This window comes from Nerophis ophidion, linkage group LG09, assembly GCF_033978795.1.
Source record: "Nerophis ophidion isolate RoL-2023_Sa linkage group LG09, RoL_Noph_v1.0, whole genome shotgun sequence".
In the NCBI taxonomy this organism is placed as follows: Eukaryota; Metazoa; Chordata; class Actinopteri; order Syngnathiformes; family Syngnathidae; genus Nerophis; species Nerophis ophidion.
This window is the reverse complement of record NC_084619.1, coordinates 28,965,178-28,991,592: the sequence shown is the minus strand read 5'-3', so window position 1 is coordinate 28,991,592 and position 26,415 is coordinate 28,965,178. Positions and strand designations below refer to the sequence as shown.

Sequence of the window (26,415 nt, the reverse complement as noted above, 5' to 3'; positions counted from 1 at the left end):
GAGTCGCCTTGTGTAATTGTTTGGTTGTAAAATGTTAAAGTTGTATTATGAAATAGAGGTCGGTGTCTAGCAGGGCCAATAATCAGCATTTCCGTTTTTTGGCGTTGAGTCGCAAAAAGTTAGCGGACATCCATTGCTTGATTTCATTAAGACACGCCTCCATCTGACTACTATCCGGCGTGTTGGTCAGCTTTAGGGGCATGTAGAGTTGGGTGTCATCAGCATAACAGTGAAAGCTAATACCGTATTTGCGTATGATGTCACCTAGCGGCAGCATGTAGGTGCTGAAGAGTGCAGGGCCAAGGACCGAACCCTGGGGAACTCCACAGGTTACCTTAACATAGTCCGAGATCACATTGTTATGGGAGAAGAACTACATCCTGTCAGTAGGATAAAAGTTAGACCATGACAGGGCTAAGTTTGACATACCAATTTGTGTTTTGATATGCTCTAATAAAATATTATGATGGACCGATCGAGGAGCAGCAACATAAATGACGCATCAGAATTCATCGTTAGTAATAGATCACTAGTCATTTTTGCGAGGGCTGTCTCCGTAGAGTGATTTGCCCTGAAACCGGATTGAAAGGTTTCAAAATTATTGTTGGATGCTAAGTGTTCATTTAGCTGCCCTGCAACAATTATTTGGAGGATTTTCGAAATAAAGGTAAGGTGAGACACCGGTCGGTAGTTTACCATGAGGTCAGGATCGAGGTTAGGTCTTTTAAGGAGAGGATGAATAACCGCTTTTTTAAATGCAAGGGGAACAGTGCCAGAGGAAAGTGATAAGTTTATAAATGTGGGCTAATACTTTACAGATACTATAATATGATTGTTCATGTTTTTCAGTCAGTACAGATTGGTGTCCTATCGCTGTGTTTTGCATTACAATCTCAAACGCGTTTCGTGCTGATGTAGAAGCTAGCTTATTTCTCGTCGCAGTTAGGTTTATGGCTAATACGAAGCATGCCGATGTGTTTCTACGATAGAAAAAGACTTCCTCACGTTCGCTCTTACAATAACAATGTCGCTACAGTTTGGTTACTATACAGGTTACAGAACGTAAATGAAGTGTTGTTGGCGGTTTTTGAATGCATTTTGAAAATGATTTTAAGGTTGGATGGATTGCTCCCATGAGCTGCATTGCTAGCTACATAGAACAAGTACATTTTTACTTGTTAAAAGGCAAAAAAACCTTTTTCGTTTTGTCTCTCATAATGATTGTGAACAATAGGCAAAATTCCAAAAAGAAAATCAGGTTCCCTTTAAGCCAGCTCTGTCAGTAGAAAGAGTGTGGGTCATTTTGCTTTGAACGTCAACATTTAGTTTAGCCTTTTCTGTGCTTCATAACCCTGTTTGCCTTTTGTGCACCTCCCTACAGCACTATTTTTGATTTGTCTTCCCTAATTACATGACTCTAACCGGCATTCGTCTGGATCCTTGCCAATACAGAAAGTAATAATTTTCTATTGTAATGTGAAAATAAAATCAAGAAAATAAACTGATAGATAGCCTGATCCCCCTGCTTAATAAGAAGTAAGAAAAGTCTCGATTGATTATAACAGATAATCCAGTCGTAATCATCTTCATTTTCACCCAAATCCCATTTAGGAAACCATGAGTTGGCTTTCTCATAATTTAAAAATATGTCTGATAACATATTTTTGTTTGTACCTGGCTTAAAGGCCTCCTCTAATGCTGACAGTACTGGCACTTATTTCACAGTTGTGGACCTAAAACTGAAATAGACACAGTAATGATTTTAGTCTTGTTTTCTGATGAGTTTTAACACATTTTGAAACACAGACTTTTAGCTTCAAAATGTGCCTGCTTCAGCCTGCTGACGTTGACTGCAGAGAACATCATATTGCATCGTATGTTGTAACCCAGGTGCAGGGCCAGTCCTAGGAATTCTGGGCCTCCCCCTGAAAGAGTATCGTTCTGGGCCTCTCCACCCAATGTTGATGCGTGGATTTTTCTTCCAAGATGCAGCAGGAACTCTGGAGGCTAAGGTGCAGGTAAGACAGTGATTTATTTTCATAAATCAGGCCGGAACAAACAAACAAAGCAAGTGTGCCCAGGCAACAGATCATGACAGGTTTTTAGTGTTAATGACGATGCCTGGTGTAATAAACCCAAATTGTTTCCTTTTTATGTTTATCCACTTAACAAGTCAGAGTATTATTATGCAAAATATGTATGTGACGGACTCCTACCGTCGTCGTGGGGGTTGCATGGACCATCAAGGATGGACATGTTGCTCGCACAGGTTTGACTCTTGTTTATTTTTTAATAAATCAAATCTTTTGTCGGGTTGCTTTTCAGCTCCTCCTCTGCTGCTCGCTCTTCGGTCGCTTTGGTCGTCGCCGTCTTCTCCCTGTCGCTTTTGCGCTGCATGTGCCGGGACTCTCCAACTCCTTCTCCCTGTTCTCTCCTCCTTCACCTCTTTTATACATTGTCAGGAGAAATTTTAAAAATTTCCCGGTGTGTGAGCCACGCACCTGAATTTGATTGCAGCGCCGTCGCTCCCGGTACGCCCCGCCTCTCCGTTCCGCCACATTCTCCGCCTCCTTGCCGCCACCTTGAGCAGGGCTACAACGTGTCCTGCCCCACCGTCGGTTCTGCATCTCCACAGTGTATTATTAGTTGTTGTTTTTTTTTTTTACTTTTCCGTATTTAGGCTATTCAAATTTCCCACCAATAACACATTTTACAAGACCACATTGAACACATCCTGATAACGTAACTGGCCTTAGTCAGGTGCTCATAATTATTCATTATGAGAATCCATACTTGCCAACCCTCCCAGATTTTCCGGGAGACTCCCGAAATTCAGTGCCTCTCCCGAAAACCTCCCGGAAAATTTTTTTCTCCCGAAAATCTCCCAAAATTCAGCCGGAGCTGGAGGTCACGCCCCCTCCAGCTCCATGCGGACGTGAGTGGGGACAGTCTGTTGTCATGTCCGCTTTCCTGTTATACAATCAGCTTGCCTGCCCAATCACGTTACAACATCCACGGATTTTAATAAAAAACTGCACACACAAGGAGACGAAGCAGAAGAACGAGGAAGTAACAGCCAAGGCGACGCCGTTTGTAATAGAGTGATTCTATGTTGTCTGTTGCCATCTCCTGGTGAATATTGGCTACAGTGTTATGGGGTTGCTTTTTGATTGGCCAACGATTTACGTGGTGTTTTGCACTTGACGGCAAGTGACTCTCGCCAGTACGCAAATGGCAGAACAAAGGTTATTCAAATAGTGAAAGGTAAGTGTTTTTTTTTTAGTAACCAGCAAGCACAGTACAGTTAGAAGAACAACTGTGTTTTTATTACTGTGTATTTGATAGGTGCCGTCTGAAATTCAACTATTTATTTTATTTATATATATCTAATAAAATAAATGTTTATAGCTAGAATTCACTGAAAGTCAAGTGATTCATATATATATATATATATATATATATATACATATGTATATGTATGTATATATATATATATATATATATCACACATATAAAATACTCGAGTTGGTGAATTATACTCCTCCCCTCTTAACCACACCCCCCACACCCGACCTCCCAAAATCAGAGGTCTCAAGGTTGGCAAGTGTGTGAGAATCTGACGTATAACATTATTCAGCTACCCAGTAATTATAAGTATTTATGTTTCATAACAACACAGTAACTGAAAATTACTGAGTAGAACTTGAATGTGTCATGATACAATTCAATGCGCACGCCGGAGTACTACCAAACAGTGATATGTGCATATCATGCACAGTCGCACCGTTGCTCTACAATGAACTGGTGTTTTCTCCACAGTGTGGCGCTGCCAAATGACAGCTAATGTAGGCTCCAGAGTTTATACTGCGCCCCGTCGAAAGTAATGTTACATACATTAAATCAATGTATAAGTCGGCTAATTGTTTCAGCCGCCCCCGGTAGTTTTAGACCCTATTTACACTAAGCCGGCTAAGGTTATCCAGGGTAAATCTCACCTAACCTTATCCGTGTCCACGCACAACAATGCCACCGTTTAAGACCCCCGCCGCCCTCCGTGCGCTGGCGCAACGCGACCTTGGACGCATGCACGGAAAAAAAAAAAAAAAAAATCCCCATGAGTGTCCATCGTGTTTCAAGCTCTCTAGTAGATGACTTTACTTCACTTTTAAGTTATTTAAAAGAGCTATATTGAAAATTGTTTGCTTTGCATTTTACATGTGTTTGCTGTGTTTTGTGTGCAAGTTTTTAAATTAAAATGTGTCTCCTTTATACTCAATATTCAGTGTTGTGGTATTTCAATGATCAAGAATCCAGTGTGCTGCGCGGCCCTATTGAAGTGAATCACACCTGAGCCATCATAAATGAATCAAATCAATACTCGACATGAGAAAGTAGATAATGGGATAATTAATCTAGATGGACAATACCCAAAGTATTGTTGTTGTGGGTTGACTCCGCAGTTGGGGTATTGTTTTCGTGAGATATGGTGTCAGGGGATAAGCTGGGTCACCCAAAAGAAAAACAGGGACCGGATCTTCATCTTCCAGCAGTTGTTTGGGACTCGAGGGGATGGTTCCATTTTTCAGCTGCGCGCTCATGGCGGCGTTAGCGAAGATGCGGGCATCATTCAGGCTGCCTGGCCATTTCACAGTCACATCCATAAAGCAACATTTTGTAGTCACACACTGCCTGTATCACAACCACGGGAGGAAGGGACCAAGTTTTTCGCTAAGTAGAATCACAGCTGTACTCTTGCCGTCTGAAAAGTGTTGTATCCGAAATAACTGCAATCGCTCGTTACTTTCTCTTAAGGTATTGATTTGTAATTTCCAAAAGCGCCTGTACATGTAGAAGGAGAAACACGGGCATGTCTGGATGATTCGCTTCCATCTTTGTTATGAAGCTGGCTGTGGCGCGTTCTTTCTGGTGGCACTTTCTCTCCGAACTCACTTTGTAAACAATCAATGAGTCCATACAACGCTAAGTGCCAGAGATTCAAGAAATACACGGCGCACTTAGCCGTGTAAAAATTTGTCCGAGGAGGGGGACCATGAAGGGGGGCGTGGCCTGCGGGCCTGAAGCGGAACGGAGTGTGCCAGGACCGGCCTCAAAATCAGCGACAGGTGCATAGATGGCCCAGGTGGACGTTGTTAGTTAAACTGGCTGAAACTGAGCATAGGCTAAATAATTATTAGTTTAAGGGGTTAAACGACTTAGTGAAGACATGGCCTTAATCTCTCACTATCCATCCATCCATTTCCTACCGCTTGTCCCTTTTGGGGTTGCGGGGGTGCTGGAGCCAATATCAGCTGCATTTGGGTGCAAGGCGGCGTACACCCTGGACAAGTCGCCATCTCATCGCAGAGCCAACACAGATAGACAGACAACATTCACACTCACATTTACACACCAGGGCCAATTTAGTGTTGCCAATCAATTCTTAGATTTCCTGGGTCCCTGCTTTGCTGATCCTACCTTTGGCATCCTTTTCAAACTCTTTTCTGGTGTTCGGACTTGTGCTTTTTGGCGGCATCCGAACCCTGCAGGAGTTCACTCGCGCTCACTCATATCCAATGAGGAAGAACCATCAGAAGATGGTGACTTGTCCACCCAGAGTGTGGACCAATGTTCCTCTTTGTTTTTCATGTCTATCCATTCATCCACTTTCTACCGCTTCTCCCTCTCAGGGTCGCAGCTATACTCATGTGTCTGAGCAAACACAGAAACTCCTGGAACGTTCCTTGGACCACATGTGAGCAACAACTAGCATTACACCTGTCCCAAACCTGACATCATAACAAGTTACATCTTTTAATAAAATCATCAAATAACAGCTTTCATTCATTGTATAATATTTTTTTTTTTTATGTAAGTGATTATGCCCACTGACAATGAACATTTAAAATCTTGTTTTTCATTCGCTGCTGTGGAAGAATTTTGATGTTTGTAAAATACATCATTGCAGATTTTTAATGAGCTTTTCATAACTAATGTCCAAAAAATAACATTCTTAACACATGACACTAGAATAACCACAAATGGATAGGAGTTATTATTAAAAAAATAAGAGTTAGCATGCAGCATATAACTCTTTTAACTCTGCTGCTATATGCTAACTTACAAACTAGCAACAGACACACATAACACGCTGTTAATAACATTGACCGGCTACGTGTGAACCTTATCACATTGACGACGTAAGAGAGTGGTGTTAATGTCAGATTTTTTTTTTTGTGGCCGTGAATGTATCACAGACTGAGTATGTGGTCAATTGTAAGAGAGCAAGCGACTGCTGTCAATTGCTCGGATTTAAATGACGTCATTGAATATGCGTGGCGGTCAAGCTAGCTCTGTTCTCAATGAGTACAAGGCGCCGTTTAGCCTTTCTTGAAGAAAAATGCCTCATGCTTGTGTTGTTTTCGGCTGTACGAATACCGTATTTTCTTGAATTGCCACAGGGCATATTGTATGCGCCTGACCTGAATTACTGCCGGGTCAAACTCGCTTTGCAAAATAATTAGCGCATGCTTAGTATTACTGCCTGGTCAAACTCGTGACGTCACAAGTGACACTTCCCCTGTCATCATTTTCAAAATGGAGGAGGCTGATTTCAATACCGGAAATTTGAAATCGCACAAGGGGAAGAAGATTAAGAACTATTCAGTAGGATTTAAGGTCCAGGCTTACATCACACTCAATTTTTTACTGCATGCCTTTGGTAAGTGCCGGAGTGAGAAGAGGTTTTAAAATAATTAACGCATGCTTACTTATACCGCATGCCTTTGGTAAGCGCAGGAGTGAGGAGAGGTTTTAAATTTATAAGCGCCGCGGGGGCAATTCGAGGAAATACGGTATACTTTATGACATAGCCTTCTTTTGATATTTTGATGATCAGGGCTTACAGTTTAAGAAAACCTCAAATTTATAATTCATAAAATGTGGGGTTTTCGAAAACTGTAAGCCATGATCATCAAAATTATAACAAAGAAAGGCGTGACATATCTCACTTTACATGTGGTGAGTTTATATTGCACATTAGTTTCCCACTTAAAGTTGAATTAATGAAATGAGCGGGCTTTTGCACATCAAGCGCTTTTCGTGTCGCTCTTGCCAGTTCTAGGTACAAAATTTTTAGCGTTATATGTAACCAGTGATTATACTATAACGTTATTTTCCATTTAACTCCACCAGTTTTAGATTATTTGTATTCAAAATGGCTGAATTTTCACATTTGCCGTTCAAATACTGAGAAGAGACTTGCGGTGAGTCACCAGCCAGCTGAGCCTCACCATGGATTGCCCGATGACTCGGCTAACTGCTGGCCTGCTGTGCAGTGAGACAGTGTTGCTCTATGAATTATATTATACATTTCCATAGTTTAGTTAGCTGAGGTATATAATGTACAGTGTATTTTGTCAACAACTGTATGTTTGTAACGTATTTCTTGTGCTGGGCAATCATAAAACGGCTGCGAAGACGCACTGGGTGAGGCTCGCAGCTTTCTCCTGGTGGTAGAGGGCGCTAGTGATCCCTGGGATCATTCTTGCGACTACTCGGCTGCAGAAGAAGTGACAACAAGCAGCAACAGTTAGCAGTGATTGTTTATTTTTTCCTCTCGGCTGGCCTTTTTACATGGAGAATTACATATCTAAAATAAAACAGTTTTCTAAACTGGACTTTCAATCGAAGCAGGAGGTAATAATTAAAGGAAGATCTCCATCGAGACAGAGAGACATTTAAAACTGAAGAAAGATAAGGAAGACTTCTATAAACAAGTTATCGATGCTTTTGTTCAAAAGGAGTGGCGCATGAACTTCATTTATAAGTAAAGGTAAGCCCATAATAACGTTTTTTTTTTTTATTAAATGTGCTTTTTTGTGTCCTACAGTTTGTATGTGTAAAGTTAAAGTTAAGTTAAAGTACCAATGAATTGTCACACACACACTAGGTGTGGTGAAATTTGTCCTCTGCATTTGACCCATCCCCTTGTTCCCCCCCTGGGAGGTGAGGGGAGCAGTGGGCAACAGCGGCTGGGAATAATTTTTGGTGATATAACCCCCAATTCCAACCCTTGATGCTGAGTGCCAAGCAGGGAAGAATGCTGGTATGAGCTTTTCAATATAACCTGGTAACTGCTGCCAATTAAATGGTGAATAAGATACTCTTTAGGGTTCATAAGTTTGTAAATCTGACTATGATGAAGTCAGTGCCTCACCAGCCATGAACCCCACCACACGTCACTGGATTATATTCTCAGCCATCTACTCTTCAGGTGAGAGGCAAGATTTATGATCTACAACAAGCTTACAGGGACCAGGGAAGCGAGGAAACAGCAGACCACTGGCTGATGTAAACATCGGCACACATGCAGAAGTGATTAAGGTGCTGCTACAAATAGTTTGTCTGCGTTAGCGCTTATAATGAAAATATAACTAAAACTTGGTTCAGTTTATAGTTACAAAATGTAAATGGAGTATTGTTGGCGCTTTTGAATGGTTATTTATTGGATTTTATGGGCGAAATAGTGGAGCTTCCATTGACTGCGCTGTAAGCGGTATTTTATTTAAGTTTTTTAAATATTTAAAATGTATTTAAAAAATCCATGTTTTGTCATGTCTTTCATAATGATTGTGAATTATAGTCAAAAAAAAAAAAAAAGGGCAGTTCCCCTTTCAATATTGGCCTTAAGCGGCATTCTCCAGGGGTATCCAAAGGATGAGGACGAAAAAAGTCATGTACAGTTTTGCTCAGCACTCATTTACTCACCAGGTAGTACAATTATGTCCAGTTTCAGTTTATTTCGAACATGCATACAATACAATGTAATGCATCACACAATTCCAGTTGTTTCATTACAGCACGTCCGAAAAGGAGTGGGAAGAAGCAGAGCTTATTTAATCCTACCCCTTTTCATACCATAGCAATTTTATCCAATTTCCTTGTTTTCTGCAATAGAACAGTGAACTCATAAATAATAAATGAATAATATACCATAGTAAGAAAATAAATATTAAAATATAAATAACCTTTGTCCCTATAAAAAACAAAAGGAAAAAAAAGGATTCAAGATGTTCATCATAATTCTTGTTCTGTGTACTTTGTGAACACTTGTAGTTTGAACAGTCTTTTAAAGTGAATCATCTTGGTGCTTTGTTTGATTTCTTTGGTTAATTCATTCCATAATTTAATCCCCCATACAGATAGATATGCTAAAGGTTTTAAGTGTTGTACGAGCAATGTGTTGAATTAGATTTTCCTCTAAGGTTATATTTCTCCTCTTTTGTTGAGAAGAATTGTTGTACATTCTTGTGTATCGGGTTATAGTTTGCTTTGTTCATCATTATAGCTGTTTGCAAATGCACCAAATCGTTGAAATTCAATATCTGTGATTTAATAAATAAAGGGTTTGTATGTTCTCTATATCTAACATTATGTATGATGCGCACATTTGTAGTTGTTTCCCCATATTTCTGCACAGTAGGATATGTTTGTCAGATGAAGTGGATGAGTTCACTGTTGTAGCTCAAACCGCCAACGACCAAAACCTTACATCTAATGTTCATTTTAGAGGCGAGACCACATGCGTAATCCAAGGCTGACCCCTTAACACTTGCACCTGAAAAGTTCAAGCCCTCCTCTGGTGTGCTAATCCGCCTGAAGCCCTCCATCGGAGCTCATGTGGCCCAGAGGAGATGGAGTGGATGCAATGAGGCTGACAGCACCAACACAGCTGGCCTCTCTGGCTGTGTGTCTTGCCCACACACAAAACAAGCCTCCCAACACCCACTTTTTCAAATGTGAAGCTCCCTGCAGAGGAGAAAAGCCCATTTGTCTTTCCCAATGTCCTCCATCTGCTCGCCCCTCGGGAAAGCAAACTTCCAGGTATACAGACTGTGTGCTCCATGAATGTTTCCCTAGACAATGGACCACACAAGACTGTTATGTATTCCCATAAACATTTGAAACAACTATCACCAGATTAATGTTTCATTTTGACTTCAGTTTTCCAGCCACTGAAAATATACAGATGGGACCAAATCACACTATTATTGTAATGTATTTTCATGTCTGAGGTGAGCTCATGAAAAATCTAATCAGCAAGTTGACATTGGGGCTATTTTCAACCTGGCAGAGAGGATTCAGCGTAGGAACTAAAAACAAAATGTGATGAATCCCTCCCTGAGGAGGAGCAATTATCTCAATTATCTTCCCCTCCTATCAGGGCAGAAGAGTGTTCGCAGGAAGATAATTTGTAGCAAATGTTTGCAAATTCCTCAGCATCGCTCCTCACATAATTTGTAAGAAGTGTACTATAAGCTATTAACAGGTCAAGTTTTATTCGGAGGGATATTCCCCTTTGAGCAAGGCAAGGCACCTTATAGAGCAGGGGTGTCACACTCATTTCAGATCTGGGGCCACATGGAGAAAAATCTACTCCCGAGTGAGCCGGACTGGTGAAATCACGGCACGATAACTTAAAGATAAAGACAACTTCAGATTGTTTTCTTTGTTTGAAAATAGAACTAGCATATTCTGAAAATGTACAAATCATAATCCATCCATCCATCCATTTTCTACCGCTTGTCCAGTTCAGGGTAGCGGGGGCTGCTGGAGCCTATCTCAGCTGCATTCGGGCGGAAGGTGAGGTACACCCTGGACAAGAAGCCACCTCATCACAGGGCCAACACAGATATACCGAGAACATTCACACTCACAATCACACAGTTGTTGTTGTTGTTGTTTTTTTTACACTTACCTGTTTCGGTTAATAGTATTCTATCTTTATTTGTCGTTATTTATACTTTCTGAATACATTTCAATCAATCAATCAATGATTATTTATATAGCCCTAAATCACTAGTGTCTCAAAGGGCTGCACAAACCACAACACAAATCACAACGACATCCTCGGTAGAGCCCACATAAGGGCAAGGAAAACTCACACCCAGTGGGACGTCAGTGACAAAGTTGACTATGAGAAACCTTGGAGAGGACCGCATATGTGGGTAACCACCCCCCACCCCTCCTCTAGGGGAACCGAAAGCAATGGATGTCGAGCGGGTCTAACATGATACTGTGAAAGTTCAATCCATAGTGGATCCAACACAACCATGAGAATCCAGTCCAAAGTGGATCTAACACAGCAGAGAGAGACTCGTCCACAGTGGAGCCAGCAGGGAACCACCACAAGCGGAGGCAGATCAGCAGCGCAGAGATGTCCCAGCCGATACACAGGCGAGCTGTCCATCCCGGGTCCCGGCTCCGGACGAGCGGTCCATCCTGAGTCTCGACTCAGGACAGCCAGCACCTCATCCATGGCGACCGGACTGGACCCCCTCAGAGGAGGAAAAAAAAAAGAAACGGCAGATCAACTGGTCTAAAAAGGGAGTATATTTAAAGGCCAGAGTATACAAATGAGTTTTAAGGTGAGACTTAAATGCTTCTACTGAGGCAGCATCTCGAACTGTTACCGGGAGGGCATTCCAGAGTACTGGAGCCCTAACGGAAAACGCTCAATAGCCCACAGACTTTTTGTGGGCTCTGGGATTCACTAATAAGCCGTAGTCCTGTGAACGCAGATTTCTTGCCGGGACATATGGTACAATACAATCGGCAAGATAGGCTGGAGCTCGAACGTGTAGTATTTTACACGTAAGTAGTAAAACCTTAAAGTCACATCTTAACTGCACAGGAAGCCAGTGCAGGTGAGCCAGTATAAGCGTAATATGATCAAACTTTCTTGTTCTTGTCAAAAATCTAGCAGCCGCATTTTGTACCAACTGTAATCTTTTAATGCTAGACATGGGGAGACCCGAAAATAATACGTTACAGTAATCGAGACGAGACGTAACAAACGCATTATGTGATAATGTTCATCAGTCAACTCATTGGTGTTAATTTTCAATCTATGAAGATGAAAAAAATAATAATTCAAATTACAGGATTGTTTTTATGTATTTTGCTCATTTCCTCAACTTTTTTTTTTACATATGTAACATCATCTACAAAGATACAAATAATTGCTATTGCGACATCTAGTGGACACATTTAGAACAACAGCTTCTTTCATTTAAAAAATTTGGCTCATTTTTATACTTGGCACACTCAACACGCAAGTCGGATAAAACTTGTTTGCGGGCCAGATCAGGCCCGTGGGCCGTACCTTTCAAACCCCTGTTAGAGCGGAAGCCGAAGGTCAAGCTAGAGAGACATTTTTTTTCATATGTCAACATGTGAGAAAGAGAAAGTTTCACCCTTTTCTGCGATGTAGGTTGCGTTTGCATGATGTTTATGGTCCCTGCAGTGAAAAAAAAAGCAAGGCCATTCCAGTTTGACAGTGAGCTGAGCAAGTGATGCTGGTTGATGTCATGTGTGGGGGCAAAGAGAGGTCTGCTGCCTTTATTGGTTATATGTCTCTTCAGTTGTCTTCTATAAAGCACTTATGTAAATCCTCCTAGTATCACGTATCAGCACAGGTATTTGAAACGGTACAGCAACTATAAGAATATGTGTCTGAATTTTTAATTATTCATGCATTTTTGTGTTTGGAGGGTAAATAAGTATATTTCTGATGGCGTGGCTGATGGACCTCCAGCTCAGCTGCATGGAGCCAAAACCATGGAAGTGTGATGAGATAGGGGCATTTCCAAAAAGAAAACTTGATCCCTGATATTTTTCTCCTGTTGAAAAGAAATGGTGAACTTTAGCAAAGGAGAAGGGGCCAAGGAGCCATAATATAGTCCTTCACTGCAAGGCCAGGTCTGACGCAGGGAGCCCGAAGCTCGGCGGGACAGTACAGAGCACGTCTGTGTTTAGTGCCAACCACAGCAACTCTGTCACCTCGCTGCACCGCATGGAATCCCCCGCATGCTCATGTCACTGACAGCATCCTACAACAGCCACATGTTGACTTGTTTAATTTTTGCCGCCAACGGGTTTTGTTTTGGATGCATTTTTACGAGCTAATCTGGAGAAGAAACTGTCAATTCATACAAACAATAATGAGAGTGCTAATCATAAAAACTCATAAAATACACGCTGTGTCAAAATTTGCAAACATAATAATGTAAAAGTGGTATTCATTGAGCAATACACCTCAACTTACAAGTTCAATTGGTTCCTTGACAGAGATCGTACCTCAAATTAACATATCGCAGCGAAATAAATTGAAACCAATTTAATTAATGTTTAGCCAGCCGAAAACAGCACAATCTTAACTTGTAACATGACTTTTAAATTTTTAGATAATACATATTGTATCAAAAAACAACACTCTAGAATAGGAGTCCCCAAACTCCAAGATCCAGCCCGCGGGAAGTCCCAGGTTTAAGTAAAAATATATTAACAATTATTTTTTTTTAAATTTTAATAACTGTCCTTTCTAATCCATTTTCTACTGCTTGTTACTCTGTGTCTCCTAGCCGCTCAGGCAAATCAAATTGTCTAAAAATGCATTTTTCCATCGATGGAGTGCGCACTTGATGTCATGTTTTCAGTCAATTAAGTCAATTAGTGCGCGAGGAATATGTTTGTACACGTATGTATGTGTATATACATATGTATATACACATATGTATATGTGTATATACATATGTGTATATACATATGTATATACACATATGTATATGTGTATATACACATGTATATACACATATGTATACGTGTATATACATATATGTGTATATAAAATGCATTTTATATATATATATATATATATTTATATGTATGTATATAAATATATATGTATATATATGTATATATGTATGCATATGAGGGAAAAATCACAGAACTACTTCATCTCTACAAAACTGTTTCATGAGGGGTTCCCTCAATCATCAGGAGATCTGATGATTGAGGAGATCTGATGAATGAGGGAACCCCTCATGAAACAGTTCTGTAGAGATGAAGTAGTCTTGTGATTTTTCCCACACATACATATTGCGCTCTACCATGGTATCGAGCACTATTCTCTGGATAATCCAATCAAGACATATGTATATATATGTATATATATATATATATATATATATATATATATATATATATACATACATATATAAACATATATATGTATATGTATATATATATATATATATATATATATATATATATATATATATATATATATAGACCGGCCCCCGGCCAAATTATTTCTACCCAATGCGGCCCCCGAGTCAATAAGTTTGGGGACCACTGCTCTAGAAAGTACTTCAAAAAACTACAGTAGTTTTATGAAATAATGTAGGAATAATCTACAGCATTTACCTTGGAGAGTGGACTTCCATGGCTCATTTAATTTCCTTTACTTTTGTCCTCTGAAATTCCACAATATAGTGAGTTTGCAACCAGCTTAAATTATACACAAAGCAAACTACAATCTGCTACCCAAGAATATACAAACCCCGTTTCCATATGAGTTGGGAAATTGTGTTAGATGTAAATATAAACGGAATACAATGATTTGCAAATCATTTTCAACCCATATTCAGTTGAATATGCTACAAAGACAACATATTTGATGTTCAAACAGATAAACATTTTTTTTTTTTTGCAAATAATCATTAACTTTAGAATTTGATGCCAGCAACACGTGACAAAGAAGTTGGAAAGGTGGCAATAAATACTGATAAAGTTGAGGAATGCTCATCAAACACTTATTTGGAACATCCCACAGGTAGGCAGGCTAATTGGGAACAGGTGGGTGCCATAATTGGGTATAAAAACAGCTTCCATGAAATGCTAAGTAATTGACAAACAGGGATGGGGCAAGGGTCAACAATTTGTAAGCAAATTGTAGAACAGTTTTAGAACAACATTTCTAAATGAGCTATTGCAAGGAGTTTAGGGGTTTTACCATCAACGGTCCGCAAAATCAATAAAATCTTCAGAGAATCTGGAGAAATCACTGCACATAAGCGATGATATCACGGACCTTTTATCCCTTAGGCGGTACTGCATCAAAAACCGACATCATAGTGCAAAAGGACATCAACACATGGGCTCAGGAACACTGTCAGTAACTCCAGTTGGTCGCCACATCTGTAAGTGCAAGTTAAAACTCTACTATGCAAAGCGAAGGCCATTTTTCAACAATATCCTGAAACGCCGCCGGCTTCGCTGGGCTCGAGCTCATCTAAGATGGACTGATGCAAAGTGAAAAAGTGTTATGTGGTCTGACGAGTCCACATTTCGAATTAAATTTGTAAACTGTGGACGTGGTGTCTTCCGTAACAAACACGAAAATAAACATTCAAATTTTTATAGGCGCAAAGTTCAAAAGCCAGCATCTGTGATGGTATGGGGGTGTATTAGTGCCCAAGGCATGCGTAACTGTGAAGGCACCATTATTGCTGAATGGTCCATACAGGTTTTGGAGCAACATATGTTGTCATCCAAGCAACGTTATCATGGACGCCCCTGCTTATTTCAGCAAAAAAATGCCAAGCCACGTGTTACAACAGCGTGGCTTCGTAGTAAAAGAGTGCGGGTACTTTCCTGGCCCGCCTGCAGTCCAGACATGTCTCCCATCGAAAATGTGTGGCGCATTATGAAGCGTAAAACATGACAACAAGACCCTGGACTGCTGAACAACTTAAGCTTTTTATCAAGCAAGAATGGTAAAGAATTCCACTTTTGAAGCTTCAACAATTAGTTTCCTCAGTTCCCAAACTTTTATTGAGTGTTGTTAAAAGAAAAGGTGATGTAACACAGTGGTGAACATGCCCTTTTCCAACTACTTTGGCACGTGTTGCAGCCATGAAATTCTAAGTTAATTATTATTTGCAAAAAAAAATTAAGTTTATGAGTTTGAACTTTAAATATATTGTCTTTGTAGTGCATTCAATTGAATATGGGTTGAAAATGATTTGCAAATCATTGTATTCCATTTATATTTACATCTAACACAATTTCCCAACTCATATGGAAACGGAGTTTGTAGGATGTCAGACTTGCAGCAAACGGACTGCACTACAATTTAATACATTTCATGAAAAATTCGACAGCTAATCTGCTTATTGGATATTTTTTTATTTATTTTCGAATCACTTGTTCTGACAATTTACAGCAGTGTTTTTCAACCACTGTGCCACGGCACACTTGTCTGATGTGCAGTCAGAGATTATGCAACTTCACTTAATTAGTCCAAAAAATATTTTTTGCAAATCAATAATTATAATCTGCAAATAATGTGCTATTGCCTAGTGTCTGTGCTGTGTAAAACTCGGCAGGGTAACCATATAATACTCCATGTCAGTAGGTGGCAGCAGATCGTTAATTGCTTTGTAAAAGTTGGGTGAGACGAAAATGTTTTGTTGTTATACTAATATGCAGACGACAGCAGGAGGCCGTGTACAGGTAAAAAGGCATGTAATGCTTAAACCAAAAAATGAACAATACGGAAAGGAAAAGGCAATGGCTATGAAAAACGAAAGTAAAACTGAACTGGCTACAAAGTAAACAGAATCAGAATGCTGGACTACAGCAAAAACTTACGGCGTCTATAAAGTTCATCCGTACTTGACATGACAATCAACAATGTCCACATAAAGAAGGATAGCAACAACGTAAATAGCCTTGCTTGCTAACACAAAGCAGGTGTGCGGAATAACGCTCTAAGGAAGACATGAAACTGCTACAGGAAAACACCAACCAAACAGGAAGGGCCACCAAAATAACAGCGCAAGACAAAAACTAAAGCACTACTCACTGGAAAACATCAACAAACTCAAAATAAGGCACGGCAACCTGTTGGAATTTCATTTTTTAATGTTTTCTGCTGGTGGTGTGCCTCCGGATTTTTTAATGAAAAAAATTTGCCTTGCCTCAAAAAAGGCTGAAAATGACTAATCTACAGTAACTAATGCTGTCTGGACAGTCTAGCAAGCCACATGTTCCGGTGTGTTTAACATACTTGGCCAATAACGCTGATTCGGATTCTGATGTAGCTTTTGAATACTGGGACTTTTGCTTTTAATAGCCTATGATCTGTCTAATAATACATCACAGGCAACGAGTGGCCTGGTTTCCTTCTTGCCTCTCGGTCCACTGTTGATAGTGGTGAGGACTAGTAGTAAGACACAAGAGGAAGGGTTAAGGGGATAATTTGGATACACCCATTACTAAAAGCTAACTTTTGAGAGTCAGCTGTTACTTAAATGAGCCAATTCAAAAAAGCATTTTGTGCTCATTCAATGAGCACAAATACTTTATCATTCTTTCAGTCCAGACTTGTCAAAATAATCCTTGCGTCTCTGAGTCAGCTGTGTGACAAAGCTTCACATGAATAGTGGCAGGACAGATAGCATTCCAACAAGCATTCTACAACAACCAGTAACAGATGCAAATTCTTTGGAAAACATTGTTGGAAAACTTTTTTCCTTTTATTTCTCTTTCAGCAAGTATGGAACAACAACGTTATAAATTAAACAGCAGATGAATTAACTGTGGACTTTTATATAATGTAGTACTATACTCTTTGATCTGCTACAAGAGTGTCCGAACCAAAATGTACGGGGTAAATGTTGTATGTAACCACCAATCATGCTTCGTAAACAAGCCTACAGTATGTGTTACTATAGCGAGCAAAGGAAATTAGTGTAATATATTTAAATCATAACAAATGTATTTTATTTTTATAATATGCCAGCGTCGAATAAAAAAGTACTTACAGGATAAAAATGCAGTAAAAAAGCTGAAATCTAAGTAAGATGAAATATCTCAAATAAGGGTGATATATGCCTATTTTCTGTCTGATAAGATAATTCTTCTCACTCAGCAGATTTTATGTTAGAGTGTTTTACTTGTTTTAAGGGTTTTGGTCCTAAATGATCTCAGTTAGATATTACAGCTTCTTGCTGAGATTTGATGACCTACTGTATATTGAGTAAATCATGCTTGAAACTAGAATATCAACGCTTGCAAAGCTGTGTCATCAACACTCATAAGTATAAAAGTACTTTTTTTAAAGTAATTTCAAGCATGAAAAAAAAAATCATGACTTTGACACAATTGTGTCTCATAAATAAAACAGATGACTTTGGTGTTTTATTTTCAATGAAACAATATAAAATACATACTCATATACAATAGCAGTACTGTTGGCACAGTACAGTAAACTGACAGTTAATATTTAAAAACATTTACCATTTTCTAATAATTTTGAACAGAAATAGTTCATGCACATTCAGATAAATTCTTCAAAATTACAATTTTGGCTGGGGGCCGGGCTGTATATATGCGCACTAATTGACTGAAAGAGCACGCACTTGGCGCGAGGATGTCTTGTTATCGATGGGAAAATGCATTTTTAGACCATATGATTTGCCTTAGCTACTAATAAACCCAGAGAGTAACAAGCGGTTGCCTTGTTGCCTTTCCGTTAAGAACAATAAATTCGTTTTTAGTATAAGTTTGCTGGTTTCAAGAAATGTAATGCCGAGCCCATATCATTATGTCAAGATAATGGCACTAGGATTTACTTAATTTAAAGGCCTACTGAAACCCACTACTACCCACCACGCGGTCTGATAGTTTATACATCAATGATGAAATATTAACATTGCAACACATGCCAATACGGCCTTTCTAGTTTACTAAATTGCAATTTTAAATTTCCCGGGAGTTTTTTCTTGAAAACATCGCTTAATGATGACGTGTACTCGTGACGTCACGGCTGTTATGAATGTGAGCGCTGCGCACTCACACAGCTAAAAGTCGTCTGTTTTAACGGCATAATTACACAGTATTTTGGACATCTGTGTTGCTTAATCTTTTGCAATTTGTTCAATTAATATTGCAGAAGTTAAAGTAGAAAGACGGAGTTCGGAAGCTTTAGCCTTTAGCCACACAAACACACGGTGATTCCTTGTTTAAAATTCACGGAGGTGAAGCTTTACTATGGATCAGAGCGGACATGGATCCCAACAGAATGTCAACCAGCAGGTTTCGGTGAGAAAATTGTGGTTTAAAAGTCGCTTCTTACCGAATATCAGCTGAGCTTTTGCCTCCCGTACAGCTGCCGTCGACTTCCCTGAGACACTGCGCGTTATCGTCTGCGACTTCCGGTAGAGGCAGGGCTTTTCTCCAGTTGCGAACTTTATCGTGGATGTTCTCTACTAAATCCTTTCAGCAAAAATATGGCAATATCGCGAAATGATCAAGTATGACACATAGAATGGACCGGCTATCCGCGTTTAAATAAGAAAATCTCATTTCAACAGGCCGTTAAGAATATTTTTCAACAAATTGAGCAAAAAAGGTCTAATATTTTTTTTTCTACCAAGAAAAGTGCACTTGTTATTAGTGAGGATATACTTATTTTAAGGTATTTTTTGGGTTCATTGAAGTTAGCTAATTTTACTTGTTTTGGAAAGTCTTGACAAGCCAAATTGTCTTGTTCTATTGGCAGATAATTTTGCTTAGTTCAAATAAAATACCCCTAATTTTTTTTTTTTTTTTTCTTGTTTTTGAAAACTGACTTTTTGCAGTGTGCTCCCCGGATAATACTTTGGCCCTACTGTATTTCTCACTTTAATGAGCAGGTTTTTTTTCATACCGTACTCGGTTTGGTACTGGATTTGGTGATTTTTCTTGTTACTGACCAAGGTCTGTCTGTACTAGAATAGAATACAAACCCCGTTTCCATATGGGTTGGGTTTTTAGATGTAAATATAAACGGAATACAATGATTTGCAAATCCTTTTCAACCCATATTCAGTTGAATGCACTACTAAGACAAGCTATTTGATGTTCAAACTCATAAACTTAATTTTTTTTTCAAATAATAATTAACTTAGAATTTCATGGCTGCAACATGTGCCAAAGTAGTTGGGAAAGGGCATGTTCACTAATGTGTTGCATCACCGTTTCTTTTAACAACACTCAATAAACGTTTGGGAACTGAGGAAACTAATTGTTGAAGCTTTGAAAGTGGAATTCTTTCTCATTCTTGTTTTATGTAGAGCTGTAGTTGTTCAACAGTCCGGGGTATCTGTTGTCGTATTTTACGCTTCATAATGCGCCACACATTTTCGATGGGGGACCAGCCTGGACTGCAGGCGGGCCAGGAAAGTACCCGCACTCTTTAACTATGAAGCCACGCTGTTGTAGCACGTGGCTTGGCATTGTCTTGCTGAAATAAGCATGGGCGTCCATGATAACGTTGCTTAGATTACAGCATATGTTGCTCCAAAACCTGTATGGACCATTCAGCATTAATGGTGCCTTCACAGATGTGTAAGTTACCCATGCCTTGGACACTATCACACACCCATACCATCACAAATGCTGGCTTTTCAACTTTGCGCCAACAACAATCCGGATGGTTATTTTCCTCTTCGTTCCGGAGGACACCACGTCCACAGTTTCCAAATATAATTTGAAATGTGGACTCGTCAGACCACAGAACACTTTTCCCCTTCGCATGGGTCCATCTTAGATGAGCTCTGGCTCAGCGAAGCCAGAGGCGGTCCTTGGTGTTGTTGATAAATGGGTTTTGCTTTGCATAGAAGAGTTTTAACTTGCACTTACAGATGTAGCAACCAACTGTAGTTACTGACAGTGGTTTTATGAAGTGTTCCTGAGCCCATGTGGTGATATCCTTTACACACTGATGTCGGTTTTTGATGCAGTACCGCCTGAGGGTACAAAGGTCCGTAATATCATCGCTTACGTGCAGTGATTTCTCCAGATTTTCTGAACCTTTTGATGATTTTACGGACCCTAGATGGTAAAATCCCTAAATTCCTTGCAATAGCTCGTTGAGAAATGTTGTTCTAAAACTGTTCGACAATTTGTTTACAAATTGGTGACCCTCGCCCCATCTTTGTTTGTGAATTACTTAGCATTTCATGGAAGCTGCTTTTATACCCAATCATGGCACCCACCTGTTCCCAATTAGCCTGCCTACCTGTGGGATGTTCCTAGTAAGTGTTTGATGAGCATTTCTCAACTTTATCAGTATTTATTGCCACTTTTCCCAACTTCTTTGTCAGGTGTTGCTGGCATCAAATTCTAAAGATAATGATTATTTGCAACAATTGAATATGGGTTGAAAATGATTTGCAAATCATTGTATTCCGTTTATTTTTACATCTAACACAATTTCCCAACTCATATGGAAACGGGGTTTGTACAATAGAATAGAAAAGAATGGACTTTATAGTCGTTATATTTGCTTATAACGAGATTAAGGACTCCAACTTAAGGTGCGATAGTGGGAACAAATATGGGATAAAAATGTAATTGCACAATAGGTAATAAAGACAGTAAAAATAGAATTGAAATAAACAGACTACTACCCACTAAAAATGATAAGCAATCCTGTACAATATACAAAACACTATACAAAATAAAAAAAAAAGTACAATATACAGAGCAAGACCAGAGTACCGGAGTAATAAATAACAATCAGTGTTGGATGTATTGCACTTGAAGGGTAATATTGCACAGTTGGGTCTTAGGGTAGGATATTGTATAGGGGTGAATCGTTTATTATAAGTTAGAGTGGGTACCACTGGTTAGTACTACTGGGTACCAATTGATTAAAAACAAATACAACATATTTTGATGTCTTTATTGCACGTGACGTCATTTCCGATCGTAGACTCAACTCTGGCTCCAGCACCTGGCGGGGAAAAAAAGCAGCCAAGCACTAAGAGGGGACTCTGCCATAATGTTGCAATTATCTATGCCAACAAAGCAAGAAGAAGGCGCTCAAAAGTACAATAAGGCTCAACTTTTCCAATGCCCTAGCTCGATATTAATTGGATTTGCCATAGACATGCTGGCTTTTAGCATGAGTGATTTTACACAGCGATTTCAACGCCTCAAATAAATGTTCCAGCCCTAGCTGAATGGTGAGGCTGTATAAACCCTTCTGATTAGTGACCACGAGCAGGTGAGTGTCCTAATCAGTAAACAGAGGCAAGTGTGTTCAATCAGCGATCACAGCAAGAAGTGGCAACCAAAGTACAGAAGGAGCACTGAAACAGAAATTTCCACTAAACAGCAAAAACAATATACAAGTATCATGTATACAAGTATCATGTATACAAGTATCATGTGAATATTTTAAACACAGGAAGTGAGCAAATGACAAACACTCTGCTTCTACCTACTTTGTGAATTGTGGTAGTGTAACTATGTGATGTTCCTTAATGAAACTTGTTAGGCATGTTCAAACCAAAATGCATAGCCTTCACACAATAAAAAGCAGTTGTTTTGTTGAGATGTATTGTGTTCCTTCTGTTAGGGCCAAGCTCATGTTAGAGCCCCGTGCAGCATATACTGATTAGTACCTATCAGTATTTTTTTATGCTACCGGGATGTGAGGAGAGAGAGGCTGTGGAATCTTTCTGGAGATCTGAGCTATGTAAACTCATCGATGTGGGTATTGGCGTAACAAACTCATTCTCCCTGTTGTACTTTGTGGAGAAGATGTCGCGCAGATTTCTTTCACAGTTCTGCAGGATGACTGAGATAATGTCATCATGGCAGAAGGGCACCATGGACTCTTCATCCGTACATGAAGAAATGGTTTCAAGACGATTCACGTTGACAACCAGGGCCACCCCTGGCCAAATTTGGGCCCTATGCAAAATGGTATTAAGAACTCAGTACAACTGTATACTGAGAAAGTCACACATAATTTGTCATTATGTTTGTATCAGCGGCGGATTAGGAAGGACTGTAAAATTTCATATGAAACGCCCTGACATTTATTAATTGAGGTTTTACGTGAGCTTCCTCATGCAAAATGAGATCCTATACAAAAGATTTTTACAAGCCAAACTAAGAAATTTCCTTGACCTGTTTTCCCAGCAGTCTTAAGATATTGAAACAGTGTTGAGGACTTCTTGATTTAGGTCCTTTTTGATTGATTGATTGAGAAGTTTATTGACATTCTAAATAATTTAATCCATGTAATGCTTTAAAAAGGCAAATTGTGGTCCGTTAAATATTCATCATATTTGATACATTCAATAATGAAATATATATAAGCTGTATGGCTTCACGGTGGCAGAGGGGTTAGTGCATCTGCCTCACAATACAAAAGTCCTGAGTAGTCAGTGTTCAATCCCGGGAACGGGAAATTTCTGTGTGGAGTTTGCATGTTCTCCCTGTGAATGCGTGGGTTCCCTCCGGGTACTCCGGCTTCCTCCCACTTCCAAACACATGCACCTGGGGATAGGTTGATTGGCAACACTAAATTGGCCCTAGTGGGTGAATGTGAGTGTGAATGTTGTCTGTCTATCTGTGTTGGCCCTGCGATGAGGTGGCGACTTGTCCAGGGTATACGTCGCCTTCCGCCCGATTGTAGCTGAGATAGGCACCAGCACCCCTCGCGACCCCAAAGGGAATACGCGGTTGAAAATGGAGGGATGGATGGATATTACCTGTATATATAACATGTATATAAAAAAAAAAAAAACGTTACAAAATGGATAAATTATGTATATATACACAGTATACATGTCAGGTGATTTGAAAAAGAATATATACACTATGTCGATAGCGAAGAGCGAATTTAAACTTAACGTTTAATCATCGGGATCTGACGTTGATATGACTATTGAATTTTTGTAATTTCCCAAACAATAATCTACGACACAAATACAATAGTGAAACAATGTGGCGCAGTTGGGAGAGTGGCCGTGCGCAACCCGAGGGTCCATGGTTCAATCCCCACCTAGTACCAACCTCTTCACGTCCGTTGTGTCCTGAGCAAGACACTTCACCCTTGCTCCTGATGGGTGCTGGTTAGTGCCTTGCATGGCAGCTCCCTTCATCAGTGTGTGAATGTGTGTGTGAATGGTTAGATGTGGAAGTAGTGTCAAAGCGCTTTGAGTACCTTGAAGGTAGAAAAGCACTACACAAGTACAACCCATGTACCGTTTAATGTTTTTTACTGACATTAATTCGATGTCAGGTTGCGACATTGATTTGACCCCTGAAATTTGGTCATTTCCCAACAAACAACCTGGATTTAACGTTGGACATCTACGTTGTCGATTTTGCAACGTTGTTTCGAATCAGTTTTAAAGGACCTGTACAGTATGTATAGTCAACATTGTATCAATGTCTAGTGCCTGCTGGGTTATCTCAACATGAATGTTAATAAATGATAAATGGGTGAATGGGTTGTACTTGTATAGCGCTTTTCTACCTACAAGGTACGCAAAGCGCTTTGACATTACTTCCACATTTACCCATTCACACACTGATGGGGGGAGCTGCCATGCAAGGCGCTAAACAGCACCCATCAGGAGCAAGGGTGAAGTGTCTTGCTCAGGACACAACGGACGTGACGAGGTTGGTACTAGTTGGGGATTGAACCAGGGACCCTCGGGTTGGGCACGGCCACTCTTCCACTGTGCCGCGCCGTCCCCTAATAATCAAAGATATGTCCAACACATTTAAAGAGACCAAATGATCTGCAGTGTGGTTTGAGCTTCAGTTATGTGTCTGTTTAACTTTTGCTGAGTTGCTGAGCGAGGACTTGTTGACTGTGCAAGACTGGCCTAGCTCCAAGACACCAACGTGCAATATACACAGTCTGTTCCCTAAGTAACTGTAACATCCTCACTTCACACACTTTACTGATACACACCTCTTTAAAGACAAATACACCAATCAGGAGTTTAACTAGGTATTGTTTAAGGTTAATCCACAGTGGGTACTATTGGAAGTGGGAACCATTTTGGGAAGTGCAAAAAGCAGGGTCTGTAAAGGAACGGTTTATGTTGAAGAATTTTAACTCAGCCGTATCAAAAACCTTTGGGAGGAATTAGAACAGATGTGAACACACAGAAGAATAGAAGTTGTTTTGTTTAGGTCTACAGGCTTTTTCGATATTGTCCCTATTGGCGGACTATGACATGTGGAGGATGACATATAGAAAAGGACTGAGTGAAACCTTAACTCCATCTAATGTAAAACACCATTAGAAGCAAAGTGCAGCAGAACTTTATTTATTTCTTGTGCCCCCGCAGGTTTTTCTTGGCACTCCAAGGCATGTTGTGTCAAGCCATCAACTTTTCCTGCCAGTTGGGCGCCGTGCACTCCCCACGGTTAGTGATTGATGACTACGGCGTGAACACAGCCACTGAGGAGCACTCCTCGTGCTGACCAACACTAAACACTCCAGGATGTCATACCACTAATGTCAAGACAAGAGGAAGACGCTGATTTTCTTTTACCTTGATAAAGTGATATTAGGCACACGTAAATTGGGGAAAGGTACAAAATGTTAGCTGAACTGAAAGACGACTGAGATCATGTTCACACACGTACAGTTATCTTGAAAATGCATGTTTCTATTCGCGTACGTTTTTGTCCTTCAAAACTGAGCTTTTTTTTTAAGAAGATCTTGTTTGTATGCGAACAGGCAAAACTAATGTACCGTACTACTGTAATGTAATGGAGGTGTACCCATTGAAGAACCAGGTTATCATAGGCAACGTTATCACAGCATGGTATGATGCCTTGTTTGAATTTTGTGTTGAATCCCATGTTTTAAATATTCATTCACATCAATAAAAACAACAATAATTTTCTAATGTGAACGGAGTGGAACTGACCTACATGTGTTGAGTTGAGTTGAATTTAAAGGGGAACATTATCACAATTTCAGAAGGGTTAAAACAAAAAAAATCAGTTTCCAGTGGCTTATTTTATTTTTCGAAGTTTTTTTCAAAATTTTACCCATCATGGAATATCCCGAAAAAAGGCTTTAAAGTGCATGATTTTCGCTATCTGTGAAGCCACCGTCCATTTTCCTGTGACGTCATCCAGTGATGCCAATACAAACAAAATGGCGGATAGCACAGCAAGATATAGCGACATTAGCTCGGATTCAGACTCGGATTTCAGCGGCTTAAGCGATTCAACAGATTACGCATGTATTGAAACGGATGGTTGGAGTATGGAGGCAGATAGCGAAAACGAAATTGAAGAAGAAACTGAAGCTATTGAGCGAATAGCTATTGACGCTATTCGGCGAGCGCCTTCTAACCAACGATTGAGTGCCATATCTGCCTTAGAATCGCCAGTAAAATGTGCAGACCAAACGATCGGGACTTTTGCATCTTGTGACACTGGAGCAACTTAAATCCATCTATTGGTAAGTGTTTGTTTGGCAATAAATGTGGGTGGAGGGAAAGGCTGGATGCAAATATAGCTACAATAAAGGGTTTGTATGTTCTCTATATCCAACTTTATGTATTGTTCTGATTTTTTGTAACAATGTTTGTGAATGAAGTGTACTTTTGTAATTATTTCCCCATATTTCTACACAGTAACTCAGATATGGTAACACTAGTGGGCAGTAGAGAATATGAAGTGATTTTTGGTCTAGAACATATTTAGTTTTATTCATTATTGACGTGTTTCTTGCAACTTTATGTTGTATATTTT

The 26,415-nt window shown here is 39.8% G+C and overlaps 1 long non-coding RNA gene across 1 annotated transcript in view; it reads left to right on the top strand.

The window, feature by feature from the left end:
• LOC133558795 (uncharacterized) overlaps positions 1-26,179 on the top strand; it is a 42,316-nt gene extending 16,137 nt beyond the window's left edge. The window contains exons 2-3 of the long non-coding RNA XR_009808001.1: positions 1,891-2,018; positions 24,993-26,179. This is a non-coding gene — a long non-coding RNA (uncharacterized LOC133558795). The remainder of the gene's footprint in view (positions 1-1,890; positions 2,019-24,992) is intronic.
• The last annotated feature ends 236 nt before the right edge of the window (positions 26,180-26,415 follow it).